Source organism: Carya illinoinensis, chromosome 1 (assembly GCF_018687715.1).
Source record: "Carya illinoinensis cultivar Pawnee chromosome 1, C.illinoinensisPawnee_v1, whole genome shotgun sequence".
Lineage (NCBI taxonomy): Eukaryota > Viridiplantae > Streptophyta > Magnoliopsida > Fagales > Juglandaceae > Carya > Carya illinoinensis.
The window spans coordinates 43,761,612-43,773,569 of record NC_056752.1 but is presented as its reverse complement, the minus strand read 5'-3'; the positions used below and the strand labels follow the sequence as shown (position 1 = coordinate 43,773,569).

The 11,958-nt window shown below is 33.6% G+C and overlaps 1 non-coding gene across 1 annotated transcript; it reads left to right on the top strand.

The window, feature by feature from the left end:
• Positions 1-4,983: 4,983 nt before the first annotated feature.
• On the top strand, positions 4,984-5,123 carry LOC122293892. Its single transcript, XR_006237386.1, has one exon. It is a non-coding gene; the product is annotated as a small nucleolar RNA Z247 (small nucleolar RNA).
• The last annotated feature ends 6,835 nt before the right edge of the window (positions 5,124-11,958 follow it).

Genomic DNA, 11,958 nt, shown 5'->3' with positions numbered 1-11,958 from the left:
ATTTGTATAAATGTCTTTGTATTATTTAAATGATATATTGTTCTTGACATATCAAATATTTTTTTAATACATAAGTTGTATTAAACGTATTTTCTTTTTATTGTAGATCTTCCTATTAGGTTATTATATATCGTAAAAAAAAATTGTATAAAAGTAGAATAAAAAATATTTTATATATATTTTTCTAGTTTTGTTTAGCCCTCTAGAGTAAATTCTTGGCTCCGCCACTGGTTCCATGATACAAATATATTAAATGCAATAATTTAAATATTACATGAATTGCAAAATTGACTTTTACAAATAAAATTGAGAAGAATTCATATCAAAATAATTAAAATTATTCAAAGTTCTTTAGATTTAGAAATTTCATAAACGTAAATTCACAAACAAACTTGATTTGATGTAATACATCAGATTATAAAATTAATTTTATTATTAAGTAGTCCTGACATGTTATATAAAGTTATGTCTGTTTGTAAATTTATTTTTATAAAATATCTACGTGGTAGTAGCACTTTTATAAACTCTTGTATAACTTCTACAAGAGTTTTGGACGATTTCCATCCATATTAATCAATAATTAATTTGAAATATAAATTTTAAAATTTGAATCTTATAAATTAAATTATGTAATATAAATTGAATATAGTGTGCACGCAGTATAACATCATTGCTATTGGAATGAAGGTAGTTTAGGTTGCGTATTAACGGGTGCCCACCTTTCTTCTTATTTCTATCCATCTTCCTCTTCCTCTCCTCATTCTATTCCTCTTTCTTTTATTTTTTAAGTATTTTGTTTTGTTTTTGCTCATTGCATGGTAAGTATAGATCTTCTTTTGGGTAGTGCAATTTGGATTTTTAATTACTTATATGGTATTTTGAGAAATAATATATATATGCATCCTTGTGACACTTTTTAGAACATACGCATTGGATAGCCAAATTATAGATTTTCTATTTTGACTAATTAAACCATTAAAAAAAAGTCATCATTTATTTTGTTTTTTTATCTACTTTTTTAACGATAATATCTTTCAAATGTTAATACTCATGTGTTGTTATTTTTTTACCTATCGGTATTTTTTTCTAATTAGTCCACTCTTTTATCACATAGCCACACGACAAATGTGACGCCCCCAAATTCTGTTTGGGATCGGACAGATATTTGAAGCGTCGAGACATGCAACACAAGGTTACATGCCCCCGTTCATGATATATAAGATGCAATGTTTCTAACATGCATCTAACATTATGCAATATTCGCAGCGGATAATTTTTTTTCTTTAGCAATACTATGCACCAAATTGAAAATATCTCAAAGGCTTAAAACATACTTCATACATAAAGACTCATTGAGTAGATCACAACACTAGTCCAAAATGATTATGATCTAAAAATACTAAAGATGCAACTCCATTGTACAAGTAGTAATTTACGTTAACTACTATATCAACATTGACGTCGCACCATCGCTTAGTCAACTGTGTCTAGTTGATCAGCTCCTGATTCTCCTTCAGGTCCTGTAACAAGATCTACCATTCGAGGGGAATGGTAGTTGGGACTACCAAAGTGAGATTTGATTACAAATCTCAGTAAGTTAACAAAAAACTTCCACACAAGCTAATGATGCATGCATGACAGTAAAAGTATAAATGCATAATCAAATTCATAAGTAATTAAAGCATAACTTGGCGTACAACATAGCATAATTGACATAACTTAAATTGAAACATGAACTGAACTTGACTTGACATGAACTTGATCTGAAACTTGACTTAACATGAAAAATACATACTCCACAGTTGTTGTGGCCCCATGTATTCTACGTGTAAATACATACTCCACAGTTGTTGTGGCCCCATGTATTCTACACAAACTTGACTTAACATGAAAAATACATACTCCACAGTTGTTGTGGCCCCATGTATTCTACGTGTAAATACATACTCTACAGTTGTTGTAGCCCTATGTATTCTACACAAACTTGACTTAACATGAAAAATACATACTCCACAGTTGTTGTGGCCCCATGTATTCTACTTATAAATACATACTCCACAGTTGTTGTGGCCCCATGTATTCTACACAAACTGAATGTACTCAAGATGAAACGTGACTGGAAAACAAAAGGACTGGAGCCCTGACGTAACATAACGTGATTTGAACATAACTTGAAATACATGACCAACTTGAGATAGAAACATTTCGTAACATGGCATAACATATAATAGACAACATATTTAACATGACATACTTGTAATGTACAGTAATACATGACAGAATATATTATGTAACAGATAAAAATTAATGACAGAATAAATTCTGTATAATAGATAATTACGTGATAACTTGGCATGGCATGACATATATGATAACATACATACATACACTGTAATTCCTTTACTTAGCACACATACACAGTAGACTGCTAGTAAGTTAAAAGCTAACTTACCTCGATCTCCGCGTTTTTTATAAAACTTCAAGTGCGACCACGAGGAACTGTAATTAGTGATTCTAAAAGTTAGAACTAAATCACTAAATATTTGAAATATGGAAAATACTAACTTAAAGAGTAAAATTTTCATTTTACTCTCTACATGTGGAAAAATGACCGTTTTACCCATAACTTAAGGATTTTGCATACTAACTCTAAAAGTTTCTAAAATTTACATTCCTCATGTAAATTTTGTCCTAAACTTAAATATCAACTTAGAAAAATTTAAAATAAAACACAACTATGAAGAACACACTATGGTTGAAACATCCATAGGCCATTTCCCTTTATTTTTGTTGCAATTCCTTCCAACTTCAAAACTCATGCTTAAACCAAAATTTTGCAACAAACATCTTCCAATCCTAAGTTCAAAACCATACTTAAAACATCCATTTAGAAAAAGCTAATAATCAACACCAAACTTTTTTGTAAAAAGATCCAAGCACTTGAATCACAAGTTTTGACCTTAAATCAAAACATCTCCAAGAATTTCAAAAATCAAATCTTACTTCTAACATATTCATAATATCATCCTAACATCAACCATGCTTTAAATCATCAAACTAAAGTCACCAAAATCACAAAATAAAATTTGGAGTTTTTGGTTTTACACTTAGTCCAAAAACAGAAACTTTTTCCTCAACTAGTTTTGATAAATCTCTTGATCTATGACTTATAAATATATGATCTTCAAACCAAACCATTACATGGTTTAAAAATATGTCCTAAAACATATACAAGCTTCTAATTAAAGATCACATGGTTAGAAATTAATCAAAACATAAATTTAGCCAAGAATATCCACACTTTGGCTTATCTGAATATCTCTTTGCATAAAATTTCATATCTTTGAAACTAATATCAAATATCTTCAAAATAATAATATAACATGTATATAAGATGTTTAGGATCCTCCAATAAAATTATCAAAGTCATTAGAATAGGTTTAGACCACCAAAGAGTTAAACTTTCTCAAAACAGAAACTGTTTTTCCTCTTCCAGTTTCTAAGTTTCTAAATCTAAGAAAATCTTTCATCAAAACCTTTAATCATGCAAAAATCCTCAACTAATAGTCATATATACATGTTAACAATACTCCATAAAAATTTCGGACCAATATCTATCCATTAGCTTGGTCAAAAACTCCAAACTATAACATATTCTCCAGTTTACCTTCCAGAATGATCTTTTTATAGTTTATATAATATTTGACTGACCAAATGATCTTCAAATGGGGCAAATAAGATATTCATGTAAACTAGACTAAAAAAGGAACAAATTATATGAAGGAGACTTTATGATAAAACACTTACAACAGCTTCGAAATTGGCGTGCAAAATACCTCCTAAAAGCTGTCCGAGAGAGAGTGTTTGATATTATTTCAATGGAAAGTGTAAATGAAGATAATTTCGTGGGGAGAGGTGGCTGGAGATAATTATGGATGAGATATGGAAGAGATGAGGCTGGAGTTGAGAGTTGAGTGTAGTTTTCTCTTACCCAAAATATCTATAAAAGATTATCTCATAATATTCTATCCAATAGTATCTACAAAAAAATCAACTTAAGATATTTTTATCTAATAATATCTATAAAAATCAACTCAAAATATTTTTACCCAATAATATTCATGAAAATTACCTCAAGATATTTCTTTTTATCCAATAATATCTACAGTTTTGAACAGACGTTTTGTCCAAAAATATGAAAAAAAATGTTATTGCACCATAAGACTTTAAATAGCCCTCCGAGTCTAATGGCACAAACCATAATACATTTTGACACTTCTAACTATCTCCAATAATCAAAAACACATTTCTGATACCATAGTAAATAATAACACTAACTATGTAGTTAGACAAAAACCTATACGATTAATGAATTCGTGAAAACTTATGGAGTTTTCACGAGGTTCCTAAAGTTAATAGAAATTTCACAATTGAATTTCTAGCGGGCTGTTACAACAAATGTCCTTTATTTTTCTGATGGCCTCTTCATCCTGTTCCAGTACTCAAACCATGCCAACACCCTGATTTCATCCACCATTCCAATTACCAACATCAATCATCTCATTACCCTCAAACTCACGCGTGTTAATTACTTGTTGTGACGTGCTCATGAATTCCTCCCATATCTCAAAGGACAACAGCTCTTTAGTTTTGTTGATGGTTCCAAAATGCTACCCTCTATACTTATTTTCAGTTCTTCTGATATCTTCAACTCAGACCCTATCTCAAACTCAGAATATATTCATTGATATCAACAGGATCAACTCCTCTCTTTAAGAGGTTATTGCTCATGTGGTTGGTCTCCACACCTCTCGTGAAGTGTGGCAATCCTTGGAACAATCCTTCTCTATCCAATCTTATGCCAAAATCATGCACCTTAGACTCAATCTTGCATTTACCAAAAACGGCAGCCTCTTAATTGCTCTTTTTTTTTTTTTTCTAGAAAATGAAGTCCTTTGGTGATACCTTTTCAGCCATTGGTCAACCCTTAATTGATTCTAAATTAATCAGTTACATCCTTGTGGGTCTTGATCTAGAATACAATCCACTCGTCACATCCCTTACCACTCGACTTGAACCTATGTCACTTCAAGAAGTATATGATCATCTCCTGACATATGAGCTCCGCTTGGAACACCAAATTAACAATTTTGCTATAGGTACCCGGCATTGGGTACCTTTTGAGAAATCGGCTTCGGCTGAGCCGATATATTAAAAAAAAACAAAAAAAAAAAAAACAGAGGAAAAAATCAAGACCAGCTGATGAAGGGAAGGAAGGGGTAATTTTTCTCGGAAAACACAAAATGAAACCCAACGAGAGATTGAGATAGCGCCAATGGTCGTCATCGTGGGTATGAGAATTGTTTATTGTGATTCAGCTTAGTTGAGGTTTTTCCATTTTAATAGATCCCAAATGCTTTCTAAATCTGTAATTTTGGAAGTTTTATTTCTTGCCTTTAACGCCTCTAGCAATCTCAGGAAATAAGTTTGCAAAGAAAGCGCACCCCGTCAAGCCTCAAGTTCCCTCAACCCTTCCTTTCATCCGGTTCCGCAAGTTCCATTCAGGGTCTCTTCAAAATCTCGAGTAGATTCTGTTTCTTAAACACCCTTCTCCATATGGTTCTGGGCTTCTTTTCATTTACCGAAATAACTTTTTTTTTTTTTAATGTATGAGATTGATAATTATACCATTTTTTTGTACTGGCTCGTAATTTGTTATGTCTGAAGCTGGTATTTCTAGGATTGTGAAGCCTTCTATGAACTGGATATTTGATAAATTGACGTTAAGAGTTTATTAGTTTCTTAGCTTCCAGTTATTTAGTTTTTATTTCGAATTCTGAAGTGGGGGCACAGTAGCTGATACTGCATTGAAATTATTATTTTGATATGTAATGGAAACCTTCTTTAGATGCATTGTCCTAAGAAGAAGATGGGAAGACGAGAAATGAAGAAGAAGATGGGAATATGAAGTTGAGAATCGGCTGACTTGTTTTCGTGGCTTTGTGTCTATGATGAAGGGAAGTGAATCTGCTTACACATGAAACACAGCATTTCATTTGTCCACGTGGGACCCGTGTACACGGCGTGTTTCCTTCGACGTGTGCAAACAGCATTTTTCCCAAATTAAACACCACACTTGACATCATTGCAGCTTTTGTCAACACGGTGTCAAAAGGAAGAACTCTGACACGTCCCTGTACCAAAGGTCCAGACCAAACAAGCTCTTCCACTCGCAATTTCATAGAGATCAATCAAATAATTATCAAGCTTTTCTATTTGCCCAATCTCCTCTTGAGCAAGCTTGGTATCGTGATACATCTGCTACCCACCATTTTACATCTGATCTTAATAATCTGAGCCTTCGTATAGATGAGTATATTGGTTTAATTTGTTCGAATTCGAGTGGGCAATAGAGCAAGTTTGCCTACCCTACATACTAATGTCTCTAAATTTAACTCTCATTCTAAACCTCTCATTTTAAGGAAACTTTTATATGTTTCATCTATTAAAAAAATTACTTTTTGTTAGTAAATTCACCCGGATAATCATGTATTTTTTGAGTTTCATTCAAATTTTTTATTTCAAGGAACTTTACAAGGGATATCCCCCTCCACCGGTCGATTAAGGATGGTCTCTACCACTTTTCATCACATTCATCTTTATCTTCAAAGATTGTCTTTGTTGAGGAACGAGCATCGCTTGACACCTGGCATTGTAGACATGGTCATCCTCCCTCCACATGATCAAACACATATATATTGTTCTCCCATCAACTTCCAGTATTTACAAATAATTAAGCGCCTTCTATTTGTGACTCCTGTTATTAAAAACCAATGTGTACATCATGGCAATATATATGTACACAAAAAGGGGGTAAAAGCATATCCCACAATATGTGGGATGTTTGACTTTGTACAATATAGAAAGGAAAGATCAATACAGAAGCTATCGACATTTATGGAGGCTGATTTCGTGCTGACACATTACAACTTGTGTAAGTCTTGCTATTAATCTTGTCGTGATATCTGTTGTAGTAATCATTGTTGCCCTGATGTGTGGTAGAGTGATGATCATACGTTAACATTTAACAATGATTCTATTTATACAATTCGGTCCGTACATGAGGTTTTTCTACGGAATAGACATGAGTCTTCGACCAATCGGCTTGGAGATCTTTTAAAACAATAATAATATAATAAATTGATTTATTCTTCTCATCTTATCCCCTTATGTTGTTCATACGGATCTATATTGCCGCCGTTAATGTCTACTGTATAGAGTATTATTAGATATAATTATAGATTATATAAATATTGTGCACTTGATCTATTAAAAAAGAGTGATATTTAATATTAAAAAATTAATTTTTTATGAAAATCTTATATTTATTTATTTTTTAAAAAATGAATGTGTGATACTTGTAAAATCTATGACTGCAAATATCTTATTTTTATTATAAAATAAATCTAATATATTATATAAAGTAACGTAAAATTATAAACTTATTTTTATAAAATTTATTTATCACATTAATACTATAATAAGAAATTTCAGATTATATATATATATAATTGATACATTCAGGTCTCGTTTGGTTACACAAACTATCTTATCTCATCTCATATAATCATTACAACTTTCTTAATTTTCAATACAAAAAATATAATAAATAATCTAATTTTTATAGATATTAAAATAAAAAATTATGTTCTATTAATATTTTATTTAATTTTTAAATTACATCTCCTCTCATGCAAATAAACGAGGCGTTATATGACAGAGCATTTATGAAATTAATAAGGATCGAATGCTGTCAAAGAGCTCGTGACAGATTCAATGACTTATATTAGTGACACAAGGAGCCACATGCACCCCATGCAAGTAGATGAAAGAATAAATGCCTAGTACGTACTGACCGAAAGTTTTTTGTTATCTTCAGACTTATCAGTGGAATCATGTGAATAAAAAATATATATTATTAATGAAATATTGAAAATATATATCAATTAATTATAAAATAAATTAATTGTATGATTTATTATTATTCTCTAATGATTTATTTTGAAACTTATGGGATTAGAATCTGGCCTGCAGCCTTTGTAATTTTTAGTGGGAACAGTATTTTATGGGATCAGAATATTCCTGATGATCAGATGCTGCAACTTTTCCTTGCTTTCTTTATTTTAGGGGAATAAAATGGATACCATAATCATTATCATGATCACTATCAATTGAAAGCGTTGGAACTTAATTAGCTAATTTCTTCCTAATCCAGGGCGCATACATGACAATTAGAGTAATTCAAGGGAAATGTCTTGGATAAGCAAGATGAAATGACTACATTATTTGATTAATTACTAGTATCATATTCCTAGCTGTACAGATAAGGATATAAAGGAATTGGAAAATGCTAGGATGCCCCCTTCTCGGTGCCCCCTCAAAGTGACCGCTGGTCACAAATTTTTTTTTTTTTATAATTTTTTTTTACTTAGTGATTAAGGAAGTGATTTTAAGTGTATTGGTATTTTTTTTATATTTTTTAAAAATGTTTAAATATATTAAAAAAATCTGAAAAGAAAAATGAAAAAAAAAAATTTTTTTTGCTGTGCGGTCAAAAGGAGCGGTGCACTCTGGGCGGCAGAGTAGCACCGTCCTAAAGGAATTTCAGAAACTATCTACCTCAACTCGTACGGAGTGATATTCTCTTATCCAAAAACTTACTTTAAAATCGCATTCTAATTCAAAACAACCTCATTTCATTTCACTTCATAATCCAAATATATAATTTTTAAAAGAAAATATTTTAGAAATAAATGAATTACATAAAAATAAAATCATAAATTGATATGGCATGATGTAGTATATCAAATTGTAAAGTTAATTTTCTTATAAAATAGATTTAACAGATCTTATGAAACTATATCAGTTTGTAGATTTACTTTTGTATAATCTCTTTGTGTATATAACAATTCTCATTTTTAAAAATCATTTGATTTCATTTCAACTCAACAATCTTATTATTATTTATAAACTATCTTAACTTATCTCATTTCATCTTATCTCACTTCCTAATCTAAATATATAAAAATAAGCACATCTCATCTTATCTCAATTCAATAATCTTATTACTATTTACAAACTATTTCAACTCATCTTACTATCCAAACAAAGTAATCTCATCCCTTACATACGTAGTTCGTTCCCATTATAATTCAGACGTCTTCATCTCATAGCTTGTGACGCCCCCAAATCCCCACGCCCGAACACGGGGAAATCGAGACGTCCGGATGGTGACAACCCGGGTCACCATCCTATCGACGGGTGCCAATTGTGTGCAAAGGCAACAAATGTGCACGAAAGAACACGCAGCGGATAACGAAAGTCATAACTAAGTACCAGAATTTTTCTTAACGTAATACAAGCTGTTTAAAACGTACTTAGATAAAATATTACAAAACACAAATACAGTTTTAAACAAATATAAAACATAGCATCAGCAACCCGGCGGAGCCGCATCCTCGGGCTCAGCCTCCTCCTCTTCGTCCTCTAACTCTGCACCAAAAGCTACGGAACCAAGAATGGTACCGCAGGTAAGTAAAACCCAAACACTACCAGATAAAAACACATAAAACTCAAACAAGATGCATGAAACATGCCCAATGCACAAATCCCATAAAACACCAGTTTTCCACACACGCCAAAAAACCCATTTGGCCCAAAAACACACAACCTTTCTAACTAATACGCCAAAAGTCACATTTGGTCAAATATCTCGCCAAAAGTCCATTTGGCCCAATACCACGCCAAAAGTCCCATTTGGCCTCTCAAACCATTATCCAATTTTAACCGCGTGCACCATGACCTCCCCTAGGGGGTCATCCGCACACCCTGGCTCCAGTGCCACACCGCAGAGTACCACCGCGCGTGTGACACCTAACAAGCGATGCCTAGTTTCGCGTCCCGCGCGTGCGTAGCCAAGCATCCTCTAGCCCTCACCAGCGAAGGGCCACGGAGTCGGTGCGTAGGGCGATGCCCGGTTCCGCGCCCGGCGCGTTCGTAGCCAAGCAACCCCTAGCCCCCGCTCCCGTCGTCTAGCGACAACTCAGGGGACATCACTCAGTTTATTCCGCTCCCGAGTGACCAGAGGAGCTTCACCGGGATAATACCCCATCCCGGCTTGGGGTCGTGATACACACGCACCCGTAAACCACTCACGCCAATACACAGACTTTTCACACAATTCCACAAACACACGTGCATGCACCATGCAATGCCATAACAATGCATAATAAAATAATCAAACAACATAAAACAATTAAACAGACAACTCCGTCCTCCATCCATCCGACCCCCGAAACTCCTCGAACTCAGTCCGGAATCAACAACCAACAACAATAAATAAATTGAATGAGCGATATATATTTAAATCTGAAATAGGGTTTGGAAAATACTTACAGCGCTATATGGCAATTTTAGAAAACAAGCGGCGTTACAAACGGCGGCGGAAAAGCAACGTCACAGTGAAAATTCACTGCGGCCGTGGGTTTGAAAAACCCACTTTTGAACGGGGACAAACTAGGACACGAAATTGATAGTGAATGGTCTAGGGATGGTTGTGAAGCTATTGGAAGTGATGAACAGCTGTGGGTGGCGGCGGAATCGCCGGAAATGGCCGGAAAGTGCAAATCGAAACTAAGCTCGTCGGAGCTGTTCCGGTGGTCGTTGGAGGCCGGAAATGGGTGGGTTAGGACGGCAAGGAGTCGGTGATGAAGTGGTGAAGAAGTGGTGGCCGGAGGTGGAGCGACGGCGGCGGATCGGAGCAAAATCCGTGGAGGCTTTGGAGAGCTTTTCCGGCCAAACAGCCGGCCGGTTGGGGGTGGGCTTTGGAGGGGTGGTGCGCCGGAGGGAGGGGAAGAAAATGGGACCGGTGGCGAGCCGAGTGGTGGCCGGACGGCGGTGGGCCGGTAGAGAGAAGGTATCGGCGTGAGGGAGAGGGAGGAGAGAGAGAGAGCCGATCGGGGGGGTTCGGACGCGGGAGCAGGAAGGAAAAAAGAAAAAGAAGAAAAAAGAAAAAGAAAAGAAAAATAAAAGAAGGGAAAAAGAAAAAAGGAAAAAGAGAAAAAGGAAAAAAAAGATGCAAAAAAGAAATGAGGTCCAATCCTCACTCCGGGAAAACAAAACAAACCGCCGAAAAGGGATTAAAAACCACAAAACAACTTAAAGAAACAAAACACAACATCAAATAAATTAAAAACCAATTTTAAAACGCAAATAAATTAAAATAATAAACTAATATATTAATTAAATAAAAACAATTATTTCAGTGAAAATACACTCAAAAGCGGGTCATCACATGGCTAGTGCTAAGCGGTAAGGTTATTGGGTTGGGGTATATATGCTCTCCATGATTTAAAGTTTAAATTTATTGGGGTGTAAATAATTTTAATGGATTATCGGATTGTGATATATATATTTTAAAATTATCTGAGATTTATTTGTGGAAAACTCATCATCTCAAATCTTATATATACTTTCAAAATTAGTTGAGATATTGTTTCTATGGTGGACATCGGTGTCAATGATAAAAGAAAAATATTGCACATGACAATGATGCTATTTTTATTTGTCTGTATTATTTAAATGTATCTTGACTTTAATTTTGAATTAATTTTTTTATTTTCTAATGTATTTAAATATATAATTATTATACTTACTGACCTATCATGACAAAGAAAAATAAATACTACCAGAATACTCAAAAAACAAAGATTTGAGATTTTTTTGGGATGTTGGACTACAAATCAAAATCATGTGTTTTGATATATTTTTTTTAATATCGACATATTTGAACAGATCTTGTTCAGATTTGAGTATTTTTCTTTGTGGGATTTTATTTATTTTTCGTTTCTTACTTGTTATTATTTATTAACATTTTTTTCTCCTACATATATAAATATT